Here is a 16217-nt window from a genome sequence, read left to right as displayed (position 1 = left end):
TCCTCTGTCTCTCCTCTCTGTCTCTCCTCCTCTGTCTCACCTCCCTGTGTCTGTCTCTCCTCTCTGTCTCTCCTCCTCTGTCTCTCCTCTATGTCTCTCCTCCTTTGTCTCTCTTCCTCTGTCTGTCCTCTCTGTCTCTCCTCCTCTTCCTCTCCTCTCTGTCTCTCCTTCTCTGTCTCTGTCTCTCCTCCTCTGTTTCTCCTCCTCTGCCTCTCCTCCTCCGACTCTCTCTCTCCTCCCTGTCTCTGGCTCTCCTCGTCTGTCTCTGCTTCCTGTCTCTGGCTCTCCTCCCTGTGTCTGTCTCTCCTCCTCTGTCTCTGTCTCTCCTCCTCTGCCTTTCCTCCTCCGCCTCTATCTCTCCTCCTCTGTCTCTCCTCCCTGTATCTGTCTCCCCTCCTCTGTCTGTCCTCCTCTGCCTTTCCTCCTCCGCCTCTATCTCTCCTCCTCTGCCTCTCCTCCTCCGTCTCTTCTCCTCTGTCTCTCCTCTCTGCCTCTCCTCCTCCTTCTCTTCTCCTCTGTCTCTCCTCTCTGTCTCTCCTCCTCCGTCTCTGTCTCTCCTCCTCTGTCTCACCTCCCTGTGTGTGTCTCTCCTCTCTGTCTCTCCTCCTCTGTCTCTCTTTCTCTGTCTTTCCTCTATGTCTCTCCTCCTTTGTCTCTCTTCCTCTGTCCGTCCTCTCTGTCTCTCCTCCTCTGTCTCTGTCTCTCCTCCTCTGTTTCTCCTCCTCTGTCTCTCTTCCTCTGTCTCTCCTCCCTGTCTCTCTTTCTTTGTCTCTGTCTCCTGGGGGCGGGATCGGTTCTGTGCCCCCCCCCCCCCAACCCCGGGAGAGACCGACAGCAGCTGCTTCTGTTATTGAGGATCATGAGCTCATTATTGGGGCCCCTGGATGTGTGGGGGTCCTGGGAGCCCCCATGCAGCCGCCCCGGGGGGTTCTCTCCCGCAGCCTCTGGGGCCCCCAGTGAAGAGGGTCCTTCTTTATCTTTCTGTAAACCTCGGGGTCCCTCCCGTGTGATAAAGATGCCCCCCCCTCACTGAGTGCCAAGGGTGGGGGGCGGAGGATCCGGGGGGGGGGGGGGGTCGCACGGCTCCTACCTGAGCTCCTGACTCTCCTCGTCCCGAGGGACCCGGGGTGGGAGGGTTGAGGGGGAGGGAATGAGGAATGACAACCTATAGAAGGGGGGGCGGGATGCGAGCACCGCAAAGAGATGCAGGAAATGGGGAATAACCATAAGAAGGGATGGGGAGTACCGGGGGGGGGGGGGGGCGGGGGTTGTAGAGCTCCTTTCTCCCGTCCGGATCCACACGGAGGCAGTGACAGAGGATGGGGAATAACAACCCGGCTGCGGGGGGGGGACGGGGGGAGCAGATCAGAGTACATTCTGCCCCCTCCTGCTGAGAGCCCAGTGCATGGGGGGGCAGGTGACGTGCCCTGGGGTGGGGTAACGGGGCACAAGGTACCAGGTGCCTCATGTATGACATTTCCGGGGTTTCAGTGCGCTGTGACACTGAGGCCCATATTTATAGTTTTTGAAGCAAAACTGTACAATCGCACTTTTACGTCAAAAAGTATAGCGCCTTCTTGCGTCATTCCACAGCGCCAGCCATGTGCCAAATTATTGGAATGCCTCAAGCTGGCACAAAGGGTGGGCTAGCGTAAAATAAAAGTTAGCCGGGTGGGGGTGGCGGTATGGGAGACGGAGGTTTTGCACCAAAAAATTACCCTGAGCTGGTTAGGGGAAAAAAAATGCCTCTAACCAGCCTAGCGTCATTTTCTGACACAAAACCATCCATACCACATGACACCTGCCCAGGGCGGAGGGACCACGCCCCCCACCTTTTCCCCCCCCATGAAGAGTGTCTGTCAGGCTGAACAAAGGCCAGCCTGACAGACACTCTTCATGTTCAGGTCAGACAGCCAGGAGCAGACATGCGTGATTTGCGCAGACTCCTGGCTACCTGAGCTGAACTTTGCTGGGCTGAGGAGGTCACAGCTCCTATGGGCGTGACCTCCTCGGCTCAGTAAAGGTGCCTCGAGGCCCTCCCCTGGGTGATGAGGGAACCGTCACCCATTGACATGAACCTGGGCACTTCAGGTTTAAGCCCTGAAGCGCCCAGGGCGAGTGTCAATCAGTGACCCCAAACCACTCTGTGACAATGAGGGAAGGCAGCAGTCCCAACCCTCCTGGGATCTCGAGGCTGAAGGTAAGTGTGTGTGTGTGATGCTTTAAAATGAATGTTTGGTGTGTGCATGTTTGAATGTTATGAGTGTTGTTAATGGATGTGCGTGCATGCGTGTGCGTGTGAAAGAATGAGTGTGTGTGTGTGCTTCCCACCTGTCCCCCTCCCTCCTAAAGCTACCGGCCGCCACTGCTCCTGCCTTAGAAAAGACACGAGTAATGCCCACCACTCCACTGGGCAGCCCTGACCTGGATCCCCCAACCCCCACTGTGCACTGTAAGGTTCTGTGCCCTCAGAGCGCTGTGCAGACCCTCACCCCGTGTCCACTGTAAGGTTGTGTGTCCTCAGAGACCTGTACAGCCCCTAGCCCCCCCATGTGCACTGTAAGGTTGTGTGTACTCAGAGCCCTCTGCAGTCCACCAGCCCCCCATGTGCACTGTAAGGTTGTGTGCCCTCAGAGCGCTGTGCAGACCCTCACCCCGTGTCCACTGTAAGGTTGTGTGTCCTCAGAGACCTGTACAGCCCCTAGCCCCCCCATGTGCACTGTAAGGTTGTGTGTACTCAGAGCCCTCTGCAGTCCACCAGCCCCCCATGTGCACTGTAAGGTTGTGTGTCCTCAGAGCGCTGTGCAGCCCCTCACCCCGTGTCCACTGCAAGGTTGTGTGTCCTCAGAGACCTGTACAGCCCCCCATGTGCACTGTAAGGTTGTGTGTCCTCAGAGACCTGTACAGCCCCTAGCCCCCCCAGATGCACTGTAAGGTTGTGTGCACTCAGAGCCCTCTGCAGTCCACCAGCCCCCCCATGTGCACTGTAAGGTTGTGTCCTCAGACACCTGTGCAGCCCCCTGAGCCACCCCATGTGCACTGTAAGGTTGTGTGTCTTCAGAGCCCTGTGCAGCCCCCCCATGACACCCTGTGCACTGTAAGGTTGTGTGTCCCCCATGTGCACTGTAAGGTTGTGTGTACTCAGAGCCCTCTGCAGTCCACCAGCCCCCCATGTGCACTGTAAGGTTGTGTGTCCTCAGAGCGCTGTGCAGCCCCTCACCCCGTGTCCACTGCAAGGTTGTGTGTCCTCAGAGACCTGTACAGCCCCCCATGTGCACTGTAAGGTTGTGTGCACTCAGAGCCCTCTGCAGTCCACCAGCCCCCCATGTGCACTGTAAGGTTGTGTGTCCTCAGAGCGCTGTGCAGCCCCTCACCCTGTGTCCACTGCAAGGTTGTGTGTCCTCAGAGACCTGTACAGCCCCCCATGTGCACTGTAAGGTTGTGTGTCCTCAGAGACCTGTACAGCCCCTAGCCCCCCCAGATGCACTGTAAGGTTGTGTGCACTCAGAGCCCTCTGCAGTCCACCAGCCCCCCCATGTGCACTGTAAGGTTGTGTGCCCTCAGACCCCTGTGCAGCCCCCCCATGTGCACTGTAAGGTTGTGTGTCCTCAGAGACCTGTACAGCCCCTAGCCCCCCCATGTGCACTGTAAGGTTGTGTGTACTCAGAGCCCTCTGCAGTCCACCAGCCCCCCATGTGCACTGTAAGGTTGTGTGTCCTCAGAGCGCTGTGCAGCCCCTCACCCTGTGTCCACTGCAAGGTTGTGTGTCCTCAGAGACCTGTACAGCCCCCCATGTGCACTGTAAGGTTGTGTGTCCTCAGAGACCTGTACAGCCCCTAGCCCCCCCAGATGCACTGTAAGGTTGTGTGCACTCAGAGCCCTCTGCAGTCCACCAGCCCCCCCATGTGCACTGTAAGGTTGTGTCCTCAGACACCTGTGCAGCCCCCTGAGCCACCCCATGTGCACTGTAAGGTTGTGTGTCTTCAGAGCCCTGTGCAGCCCCCCCATGACACCCTGTGCACTGTAAGGTTGTGTGTCCCCCATGTGCACTGTAAGGTTGTGTGTACTCAGAGCCCTCTGCAGTCCACCAGCCCCCCATGTGCACTGTAAGGTTGTGTGTCCTCAGAGCGCTGTGCAGCCCCTCACCCCGTGTCCACTGCAAGGTTGTGTGTCCTCAGAGACCTGTACAGCCCCCCATGTGCACTGTAAGGTTGTGTGCACTCAGAGCCCTCTGCAGTCCACCAGCCCCCCATGTGCACTGTAAGGTTGTGTGTCCTCAGAGCGCTGTGCAGCCCCTCACCCTGTGTCCACTGCAAGGTTGTGTGTCCTCAGAGACCTGTACAGCCCCCCATGTGCACTGTAAGGTTGTGTGTCCTCAGAGACCTGTACAGCCCCTAGCCCCCCCAGATGCACTGTAAGGTTGTGTGCACTCAGAGCCCTCTGCAGTCCACCAGCCCCCCCATGTGCACTGTAAGGTTGTGTGCCCTCAGACCCCTGTGCAGCCCCCCCATGTGCACTGTAAGGTTGTGTGTCCTCAGAGACCTGTACAGCCCCTAGCCCCCCCATGTGCACTGTAAGGTTGTGTGTACTCAGAGCCCTCTGCAGTCCACCAGCCCCCCATGTGCACTGTAAGGTTGTGTGTCCTCAGAGCGCTGTGCAGCCCCTCACCCCGTGTCCACTGCAAGGTTGTGTGTCCTCAGAGACCTGTACAGCCCCCCATGTGCACTGTAAGGTTGTGTGTCCTCAGAGACCTGTACAGCCCCTAGCCCCCCCAGATGCACTGTAAGGTTGTGTGCACTCAGAGCCCTCTGCAGTCCACCAGCCCCCCCATGTGCACTGTAAGGTTGTGTGTACTCAGAGCCCTGTGCAGCCCCTCAGCCCTCGCCCCCTATGTCCACTGGGCAGCCCTCACCTGGATCCCCCAACCCCCACTGTGCACTGTAAGGTTCTGTGTCCTCAGACACCTGTGCAGCCCCTCACCCCGTGTCCACTGCAAGGTTGTGTGTCCTCAGAGACCTGTGCAGCCCCTCATATGCACTGTAAGGTTGTGTACTCAGAGCCCCCCACCTCCCACATGCACTGTAAGGTTGTGTGTTCTCAGAGCCCTCTGCAGACCACCAGCCCCCCATGTGCACTGTAAGGTTGTGTGTTCTCAGAGCCCTCTGCAGACCACCAGCCCCCCATGTGCACTGTAAGGTTGTGTGTTCTCAGAGCCCTCTGCAGACCACCAGCCCCCCATGTGCACTGTAAGGTTGTGTGCACTCAGAGCCCTGTGCAGCCCCCCAATGTGCACAGTAGGGTTGTGTCCTCAGACACCTGTGCAGCCCCCCCCAGCCCCTCCAGGCCCTAGGTGACCCCCAGCCCCTCATGTGCCCCCCAGGGGCCCCCTCCTCCCAGTGTTGTGTGGCCCCTCCTTGTCCTTGAGGGGGCGGGGCCTGTTTCCTCCTCCTTCGCCGGTGATGACGCTACTTCCGGTCCTGGCAGCTGTCAGGGTTATTCCCCATTCTGAGGCTGCGCCGGACCCGCCCCCCCCAGTCGTCCGGGGTGGCAGCAGTGCAGGTAGGAGAGCCCCGGGGGGGCGGGGCATGTGAGAGGCTGCCCCCCGTACCTGGGGCCCCCGGTAATGAGGGTTCACTGCGGGGGGGGGGGTGAATGGGGGGGAGAGAGATTCAGGGGTGCAGGGGGGGGCAGAGGGTGCAGGAAGCAGTTCAAGTTTGGGGGGCAGGGGGGGGGGTCAGATGCACAGTAAAAGCCCCTGTAGGGAGGGGGCAGCATCCGAGGGCAGCTCAGCCTGGGGGGGGGGGGAGTCTAGAGGGGGTTAGGAAGAGTGATTGCTGTGTTTACATACTGGGGCCCCCTCTGGTAGTGCAGAGACCTGGGGTACCATAAAGGAATGTGGGGGGCACAGTAGTGTGCAGCAAGGGGCCCTGAGAGCCCAGAGACACCACCAGGAGGTGTGGGGCCACACTAGTGCGCAACCAGGGGCCCTGAGAGCCTAGACACATCATCAAGAGTTGTAAGGGCCACACTAGTGTACATCCAGTGGCCCTGAGAGCCCAGAGACACCATCAGGAGGTGTGGGGGCCACACTAGTGTACAGCCAGAGGCCCTGAGAGCCTAGAGACATCATCAAGAGTTGTAAGGGCCACAGCGGTGTGCAGCCAGGGTCCCTGAGAAACCCAGAGATACCATGAGGAGGTGTGGGGGCCACACAAGTGTACAACCAGGGTCCCTGTGAGTCCAGAGACACCATCAGGAGGTGTGGGGCCACACTAGTGTACAACCAGGGTCCCTGAGAGCCTAAAGACACCATCAGGAGGTGTAAGGGCTACACTAGTCACAGAGACACCATCAGGAGGTGTGGGGGTCACACTAGTGTACAACCAGGGTCCCTGACACCCCAGAGACACCATCAGGAGGTGTGGGGGCCACACTAGCGTACAACCAGGGTCCCTGAGAGCCCAGAGATACCATCAGGAGGTGTGGGGGCCACACTAGTGTGCAGCCAGGGTCCCTGAGATCCCAGAGACACCATCAGGAGGTGTGGGGGCCACACTAGTGTACAACCAGGGTCCCTGAGAGCCCAGAGACACCATCAGGAGGTGTGGGGGCCACACTAGTGTACAACCAGGGGCCCTGACACCCCAGAGACACCATCAGGAGGTGTGGGGGCCATGCTGGTGTGCAGCCAGGGGCCCTGAGAGCCCAGAGACACCATCAGGAGGTGTGGGGACCACACTAGTATGCAGCAAGGGGGCCCAGAGACACCATCAGGAGGTGTGGGGGCCACACTAGTGTACAACCAGGGTCCCTGAGTGCCCGGAAACACCATCAGGAGGTGTGGGGGCACACTAGTGTGCAGCCAGGGTCCCTGAGAGCCCAGAGATACCCTCAGGAGGTGTGGGGGCCACACTAGTGTACATCCAGGGGCCCTGAGAGCCCAGAGACACCATCAGGAGGTGTGGGGGCCACACAAGTGTGCAACAAGGGGCCCTGAGAGCCCAGAGATACCATCAGGAGGTGTGGGGGGGCACACTAGTGTACAATCAGGGGCCCTGAGAGCCTAGAGACATCATCAAGAGGTGAAAGCGCCACACTAGTGAGCAGCCAGGGGCCCTGCGAGCCCAGAGACACCATCAGGAGGTGTAGGGGGCACACTAGTGTGCAGCCAGGGGCCCTGAGAGCCAGAGATACCATCAGGAGGTGTGGGGGCCACACTAGTGTACAATTGGGGGCCCTGAGAGCCTAGAGACATCATCAAGAGGTGTAAGGGCCACACTAGTGAGCAGGCAGGGGCCCTGAGAGCCCAGAGACACCATCAGGAGGTGTGGGGGCCACACTAGTGTACAATCAGGGGCCCTGAGAGCCTAGAGACATCATCAAGAGGTGTAAGGGCCACACTAGTGAGCAGGCAGGGGCCATGAGAGTCCAGAGACACCATCAGGAGGTGTAGGGGCCACACTAGTGTGCAGCCAGAGGCCCTGAGAGCCCAGAGATACCATCAGGAGGTGTGGGGGCCACACTAGTGTGCAGCCAGAGGCCCTGAGAGCCCAGAGACACCATCAGGAGGTGTGGGGGCCACACTAGTGTACAATCAGGGGCCCTGAGAGCCTAGAGACATCATCAAGAGGTGTAAGGGCCACACTAGTGAGCAGGCAGGGGCCCTGAGAGCCCAGAGACACCCTCAGGAGGTGTGGGGGCCACACTAGTGTACAATCAGGGGCCCTGAGAGCCTAGAGACATCATCAAGAGGTGTAAGGGCCACACTAGTGAGCAGGCAGGGGCCATGAGAGTCCAGAGACACCATCAGGAGGTGTGGGGGCCACACTAGTGTGCAGCCAGGGGCCCTGAGAGCCCAGAGATACCATCAGGAGGTGTGGTGGCCACACTAGTGTGCAGCCAGAGGCCCTGAGAGCCCAGAGACACCATCAGGAGGTGTGGGGGCCACACTAGTGTACAATCAGGGGCCCTGAGAGCCTAGAGACATCAGCAAGAGATGTAAGGGCCACACTAGTGAGCAGGCAGGGGCCCTGAGAGCCCAGAGACACCATCAGGAGGTGTGGGGGCCACACTAGTGTACAATCAGGGGCCCTGAGAGCCTAAAGACATCATCAAGAGGTGTAAGGGCCACACTAGTGAGCAGGCAGGGGCCCTGAGAGCCCAGAGACACCATCAGGAGGTGTGGGGGGCACACTAGTGTGCAGCCAGGGTCCCTCAGAGCCCAGAGATACCATCAGGAGGTGTGGTGGCCACACTAGTGTGCAGCCAGAGGACCTGAGAGCCCAGAGACACCATCAGGAGGTGTGGGGGGCACACTAGTGTACAACCAGGGGCCCTGACACCCCAGAGACACCATTAGGAGATGTGGGAGCACACTAGTGTACAACCAGTGGCCCTGAGAGCCCAGAGACACCATCAGGAGGTGTGGGGGCCACACTAGTGTACAGCCAGAGGCCCTGAGAGCCTAGAGACATCATCAAGAGTTGTAAGGGCTACACAAGTGTGCAGCCAGGGTCCCTGAGTACCCAGAGATACCATGAGGAAGTGTGGGGGCCACACAAGTGTACAACCAGGGGCCCTGAGAGCCTAGAGACATCATAAAGAGGTGTAAGGGCCACACTAGTGAGCAGGCAGGGTCCCTGAGAGCCCAGAGATAACATGAGGAAGTGTGGGGGCCACACAAGTGTACAACCAGGGGCCCTGAGAGCCTAGAGACATCATAAAGAGGTGTAAGGGCCACACTAGTGAGCAGGCAGGGGCCCTGAGAGCCCAGAGACACCATCAGGAGGTGTGGGGGGCACACTAGTGTGCAGCCAGGGTCCCTCAGAGCCCAGAGATACCATCAGGAGGTGTGGTGGCCACACTAGTGTGCAGCCAGAGGACCTGAGAGCCCAGAGACACCATCAGGAGGTGTGGGGGGCACACTAGTGTACAACCAGGGGCCCTGAGAGCCCAGAGACACCATCAGGCGGTGCCAGGGGCCCTGAGAGCCCAGAGACACCATCAGGAGGTGTGGGGCCACACTAGTGAGCAGCCAGGGGGCCTGGGAGCCCAGAGACACCATCAGGAGGTGTGGGGGCCACGCTGGTGTGTAGCCAGGGCCCCTGAGAGCCTAGAGGCACCATCAGGAGGTGTGGGACCACACTAGTGTACAACCAGGGGCCCTGAGAGCCCAGAGACACCATCAGGAGGTGCCAGGGGCCCTGAGAGCCCAGAGACCCCATCAGGAGGTGTGGGGGGCACACTAGTGTGCAGCTCGGGTCCCTGAGAGCCCAGAGATACCATCAGGAGGTGTGGGGGCCACACTAGCGTACAACCAGGGTCCCTGAGAGCCCAGAGATACCATCAGGAGGTGTGGGGGCCACACTAGTGTGCAGCCAGGGTCCCTGAGATCCCAGAGACACCATCAGGAGGTGTGGGGGCCACACTAGTGTACAACCAGGGTCCCTGAGAGCCCAGAGACACCATCAGGAGGTGTGGGGGCCACACTAGTGTACAACCAGGGGCCCTGACACCCCAGAGACACCATCAGGAGGTGTGGGGGCCATGCTGGTGTGCAGCCAGGGGCCCTGAGAGCCCAGAGACACCATCAGGAGGTGTGGGGACCACACTAGTGTGCAGCAAGGGGGCCCAGAGACACCATCAGGAGGTGTGGGGGCCACACTAGTGTACAACCAGGGTCCCTGAGTGCCCAGAAACACCATCAGGAGGTGTGGGGGCACACTAGTGTGCAGCCAGGGTCCCTGAGAGCCCAGAGATACCATCAGGAGGTGTGGGGGCCACACTAGTGTACATCCAGGGGCCCTGAGAGCCCAGAGACACCATCAGGAGGTGTGGGGGCCACACAAGTGTGCAGCAAGGGGCCCTGAGAGCCCAGAGATACCATCAGGAGGTGTGGGGGCCACACTAGTGTACAATCAGGGGCCCTGAGAGCCTAGAGACATCATTAAGAGGTGAAAGCGCCACACTAGTGAGCAGCCAGGGGCCCTGCGAGCCCAGAGACACCATCAGGAGGTGTAGGGGGCACACTAGTGTGCAGCCAGGGGCCCTCAGAGCCAGAGATACCATCAGGAGGTGTGGGGGCCACACTAGTGTACAATCGGGGGCCCTGAGAGCCTAGAGACATCATCAAGAGGTGTAAGGGCCACACTAGTGAGCAGGCAGGGGCCCTGAGAGCCCAGAGACACCATCAGGAGGTGTGGGGGCCACACTAGTGTACAATCAGGGGCCCTGAGAGCCTAGAGACATCATCAAGAGGTGTAAGGGCCACACTAGTGAGCAGGCAGGGGCCATGAGAGTCCAGAGACACCATCAGGAGGTGTGGGGGCCACACTAGTGTGCAGCCAGAGGCCCTGAGAGCCCAGAGATACCATCAGGAGGTGTGGGGGCCACACTAGTGTGCAGCCAGAGGCCCTGAGAGCCCAGAGACACCATCAGGAGGTGTGGGGGCCACACTAGTGTACAATCAGGGGCCCTGAGAGCCTAGAGACATCATCAAGAGGTGTAAGGGCCACACTAGTGAGCAGGCAGGGGCCCAGAGACACCCTCAGGAGGTGTGGGGGCCACACTAGTGTACAATCAGGGGCCCTGAGAGCCTAGAGACATCATCAAGAGGTGTAAGGGCCACACTAGTGAGCAGGCAGGGGCCATGAGAGTCCAGAGACACCATCAGGAGGTGTGGGGGCCACACTAGTGTGCAGCCAGGGGCCCTGAGAGCCCAGAGATACCATCAGGAGGTGTGGTGGCCACACTAGTGTGCAGCCAGAGGCCCTGAGAGCCCAGAGACACCATCAGGAGGTGTGGGGGCCACACTAGTGTACAATCAGGGGCCCTGAGAGCCTAGAGACATCAGCAAGAGATGTAAGGGCCACACTAGTGAGCAGGCAGGGGCCCTGAGAGCCCAGAGACACCATCAGGAGGTGTGGGGGCCACACTAGTGTACAATCAGGGGCCCTGAGAGCCTAAAGACATCATCAAGAGGTGTAAGGGCCACACTAGTGAGCAGGCAGGGGCCCTGAGAGCCCAGAGACACCATCAGGAGGTGTGGGGGGCACACTAGTGTGCAGCCAGGGTCCCTCAGAGCCCAGAGATACCATCAGGAGGTGTGGTGGCCACACTAGTGTGCAGCCAGAGGACCTGAGAGCCCAGAGACACCATCAGGAGGTGTGGGGGGCACACTAGTGTACAACCAGGGGCCCTGACACCCCAGAGACACCATTAGGAGATGTGGGGGCACACTAGTGTACAACCAGTGGCCCTGAGAGCCCAGAGACACCATCAGGAGGTGTGGGGGCCACTCAAGTGTACAGCCAGAGGCCCTGAGAGCCTAGAGACATCATCAAGAGTTGTAAGGGCTACACAAGTGTGCAGCCAGGGTCCCTGAGTACCCAGAGATACCATGAGGAAGTGTGGGGGCCACACAAGTGTACAACCAGGGGCCCTGAGAGCCTAGAGACATCATAAAGAGGTGTAAGGGCCACACTAGTGAGCAGGCAGGGTCCCTGAGAGCCCAGAGATAACATGAGGAAGTGTGGGGGCCACACAAGTGTACAACCAGGGGCCCTGAGAGCCTAGAGACATCATAAAGAGGTGTAAGGGCCACACTAGTGAGCAGGCAGGGGCCCTGAGAGCCCAGGGACACCATCAGGAGGTGTGGGGGGCACACTAGTGTGCGGCCAGGGTCCCTCAGAGCCCAGAGATACCATCAGGAGGTGTGGTGGCCACACTAGTGTGCAGCCAGAGGACCTGAGAGCCCAGAGACACCATCAGGAGGTGTGGGGGGCACACTAGTGTACAACCAGGGGCCCTGAGAGCCCAGAGACACCATCAGGCGGTGCCAGGGGCCCTGAGAGCCCAGAGACACCATCAGGAGGTGTGGGGCCACACTAGTGAGCAGCCAGGGGGCCTGGGAGCCCAGAGACACCATCAGGAGGTGTGGGGGCCACGCTGGTGTGTAGCCAGGGCCCCTGAGAGCCTAGAGGCAGCATCAGGAGGTGTGGGACCACACTAGTGTACAACCAGGGGCCCTGAGAGCCCAGAGACACCATCAGGAGGTGCCAGGGGCCCTGAGAGCCCAGAGACCCCATCAGGAGGTGTGGGGGGCACACTAGTGTGCAGCTCGGGTCCCTGAGAGCCCAGAGATACCATCAGGAGGTGTGGGTGCCCACACTAGTGTGCAGCCAGAGGCCCTGACAGCCCAGAGACACCATCAGGAGGTGTGGGAGCCACACTAGTGTGCAGCCAGAGGCCCTGAGAGCCCAGAGACACCATCAGGAGGTGTGGGGGCCACACGAGTGTGCTGCAAGGGGCCCTGAGAGCCCAGAGACACCATCAGGAGGTGTGGGGGCCACACTAGTGTACAACCAGGGCCCCTGAGAGCCTAGAGGCACCATCAGGAGGTGTAGGACCACTCTAGTGTACAACCAGTGTCCCTGAGAGGCAAGAGACACCATCAGGAGGTGTGGGGGCCACACTAGTGTACAACCAGGGTCCCTGAGAGGCCAGAGACACCATCAGGAGGTGTGGGGGCCACACTAGTGTACAACCAGGAGCCCTGACAGCCTAGAGACACCATCAGGAGGTGTGGGACCACAATAGTGTACAACCAGGGGCCCAGACACCCCAGAGACACCATTAGGAGATGTGGGGGCCACACTAGTGTACAGCCAGGGGCTCTGAGAGCCCAGAGACACCATCAGGAGGTGTGGGGGCCACACTACTGCGCAACCAGGGGCCCTGAGAGCCTAGAGACATCATCAAGAGTTGTAAGGGCCACACTAGTGTACAACCAGTGGCCCTGAGAGCCCAGAGACACCATCAAGAGGTGTGGGGGCCACACTAGTGTACAGCCAGAGGCCCTGAGAGCCTAGAGACATTATCAAGAGTTGTAAGGGCCACACAAGTTTGCAGCCAGGGTCCCTGAGAGCCCAGAGATACCATGAGGAAGTGTGGGGGCCACACAAGTGTACAACCAGGGGCCCTGAGAGCCTAGAGACATCATAAAGAGGTGTAAGGGCCACACTAGTGAGCAGGCAGGGTCCCTGAGAGCCCAGAGATACCATGAGGAAGTGTGGAGGCCACACAAGTGTACAACCAGGGGCCCTGAGAGCCTAGAGACATCATAAAGAGGTGTAAGGGCCACACTAGTGAGCAGGCAGGGGCCCTGAGAGCCCAGAGACACCATCAGGAGGTGTGGGGGCCACACTAGTGTGCAGCCAGGGGCTCTGAGAGCCCGGAGACACCATCAGGAGGTGTGGGGGCCACACTAGTGTACAACCAGGGGCCCTAAGAGACCAGAGACACCATCAGGAGGTGCCAGGGGCCCTGAGAGCCCAGAGTCACCATCAGGAGGTGTGGGGGGCACACTAGTGTGCAGCCAGGGTCCCTCGGAGCCCAGAGATACCATCAGGAGGTGTGGTGGCCACACTAGTGTGCAGCCAGAGGCCCTGAGAGCCCAGAGACACCATCAGGAGGTGTGGGGGCCACACTATTGTACAACCAGGGGCCCTGAGAGCCCAGAGACACCATCAGGCGGTGCCAGGGGCCCTGAGAGCCCAGAGACACCATCAGGAGGTGTGGGGGCCACACTAGTGAGCAGCCAGGGGGCCTGAGAGCCCAGAGACACCATCAGGAGGTGTGGGGGCCACGCTGGTGTGTAGCCAGGGCCCCTGAGAGCCTAGAGGCACCATCAGGAGGTGTGGGACCACACTAGTGTACAACCAGGGGCCCTGAGAGCCCAGAGACACCATCAGGAGGTGCCAGGGGCCCTGAGAGCCACGAGACACCATCAGGAGGTGTGGGTGCCCACACTAGTGTGCAGCCTGGGTCCCTGAGAGCCCAGAGATACCATCAGGAGGTATGGGTGCCCACACTAGTGTGCAGCCAGAGGGCCTGAGAGCCCAGAGACACCATCAGGAGGTGCGGGGGCCACACGAGTGTGCCACAAGGGGCCCTGAGAGCCCAGAGACACCATCAGGAGGTGTGGGGGCCACACTAGTGTACGACTAGGGCCCCTGAGAGCCTAGAGGCACCATCAGGAGGTGTAGGACCACTCTAGTGTACAACCAGGGTCCCTGAGAGGCCAGAGACACCATCAGGAGGTGTGGGGGCCACACTAGTGTACAACCAGGGTCCCTGAGAGGCCAGAGACACCATCAGGAGGTGTGGGGGCCACACTAGTGTACAACCAGGAGCCCTGACAGCCTAAAGACACCATCAGGAGGTGTGGGACCACAATAGTGTACAACCAGGGGCCCTGACACCCCAGAGACACCATTAGGAGATGTGGGGGCCACACTAATGTACAGCCAGGGGCTCTGAGAGCCCAGAGACACCATCAGGAGGTGTGGGGGCCACACTACTGCGCAACCAGGGGCCCTGAGAGCCTAGAGACACCATCAGGAGGTGTGGAGGCCACACTAGTGTACAGCCAGAGGCCCTGAGAGCCTAGAGACATCATCAAGAGTTGTAAGGGCCACACTAGTGTGCAGCCAGGGTCCCTAAGAGCCCAGAGATACCATGAGGAGGTGTGGGGGCCACACATGTGCACATCCAGGGGCCCTGAGAGCCTAGAGACATCATAAAAAGGTGTAAGGGTCACACTAGTGTGCAGCCAGGGTCCCTGAGAGCCCAGAGACACCATCAGGAGGTGTGGGGGCCACACTAGTGTACAACCAGGGGCCCTGAGAGCCTAAAGACACCATCAGGAGGTGTGGGGGCCACATTAGTGTACAGCCAGAGGCCCTGAGAGCCCAGAGACATCATCAAGAAGTGTAAGGGCCACATTACTGTGCAGTCAGGGTCCCTGAGAGCCCAGAGACACCATCAGGAGGTGTGGAGGCCACACTAGTGTACAGCCAGAGGCCCTGAGAGCCTAGAGACATCATCAAGAGTTGTAAGGGCCACACTAGTGTGCAGCCAGGGTCCCTAAGAGCCCAGAGATACCATGAGGAGGTGTGGGGGCCACACATGTGCACATCCAGGGGCCCTGAGAGCCTAGAGACATCATAAAAAGGTGTAAGGGTCACACTAGTGTGCAGCCAGGGTCCCTGAGAGCCCAGAGACACCATCAGGAGGTGTGGGGGCCACACTAGTGTACAACCAGGGGCCCTGAGAGCCTAAAGACACCATCAGGAGGTGTGGGGGCCACATTAGTGTACAGCCAGAGGCCCTGAGAGCCCAGAGACATCATCAAGAAGTGTAAGGGCCACATTACTGTGCAGTCAGGGTCCCTGAGAGCCCAGAGAAACCATCAGGAGGTGTGGGGGCCACACTAGTGTACAGCCAGAGGCCCTGGGAGCCCAGATACATCATGAAGAGGTGTGGGACCACACTAGTGTACAGCCAGGGGCCCTGAGAGCCCAGAGACACCATCAGGAGGTGTGGGGGCCACACTAGTGTACAACCAGGGGCCCTGAGAGCCCAGGGACACCATCAGGAGGTGTAAGGGCCACACTAGTGTGCAGCCAGAGTCCCTGAGAGCCCAGAGACACCATCAGGAGGTGTGGTGGCCACACTAGTGTGCAGCCAGGGGCCCTGAGAGCCCAGAGACACCATCAGGAGGTGTGGGGGCCACACTAGTGCGCAGCCAGGGGCCCTGAGAGCCTAGAGACACCATCGGGAGGTGCGGGGGCCACACTAGTGCACAACCAGGGGCCCCGATAGCACAGAGACACCAGCAGGAGGTGTTGGCGCCACACTAGTGAGCATCCAGGGGCTCTGAGAGCCCAGAGACACCATCAGGAGGTGTGGGGCCACACTAGTGCGCAGCCAGGGGCCCTGAGAGTCCAGAGACACCATCAAGACGCGTGGAGGCCACACTAGTGTACAACCAGGGGCCCTGACAGCCCAGAGAGACCATGAGGTGTGGGGGACACATTAGTGCGCAGCCAGGGGCCCTGAGAGTCCAGAGACACCATCAGGACGCGTGGAGGCCACACTAGTGTACAACCAGGGGCCCTGAGAGCCCAGAGACACAATCAAGAGGTGTAGAGAGGGGGACACTGTTAGTACAGTGTGGGTCCCCAGAGACCTGGGATATCCTGAAGACATGTGGGGGCAACATTAGTGTGCAGCCAGTGTTCCTGAGTTCCCAGAGCCATCAATAGGTGTAAAGGGCCACCCTGGTAGTACAGTATGTGCCTCTGAGAGCTGTGGGTACCATGAAGAGGTGTGGGGGCCACACTAGTGTACAGCTGGGGGCCCTGAGAGCCCAGAGA

At 59.8% G+C, this 16217-nt stretch overlaps 2 protein-coding genes across 3 annotated transcripts in view; one reads left to right on the top strand and one right to left on the bottom strand.

Moving 5' to 3' along the window:
* Window positions 1–16217, bottom strand: part of LOC138291575 (uncharacterized) — a 649831-nt gene that overhangs the window by 352776 nt on the left and 280838 nt on the right. The window lies entirely within an intron of this gene.
* LOC138246523 (zinc finger protein 420-like) overlaps window positions 5489–16217 on the top strand; it is an 82277-nt gene continuing 71548 nt past the window's right edge. For both annotated transcript variants that reach the window (XM_069201217.1, XM_069201294.1), the window contains exon 1: window positions 5489–5559. The gene's annotated coding sequence lies outside the window, so the exon portion shown is untranslated. The remainder of the gene's footprint in view (window positions 5560–16217) is intronic.

This window comes from Pleurodeles waltl, chromosome 1_1 (assembly GCF_031143425.1).
Source record: "Pleurodeles waltl isolate 20211129_DDA chromosome 1_1, aPleWal1.hap1.20221129, whole genome shotgun sequence".
In the NCBI taxonomy this organism is placed as follows: Eukaryota; Metazoa; Chordata; class Amphibia; order Caudata; family Salamandridae; genus Pleurodeles; species Pleurodeles waltl.
This window is presented reverse-complemented; position numbering and strand designations above follow the sequence as displayed.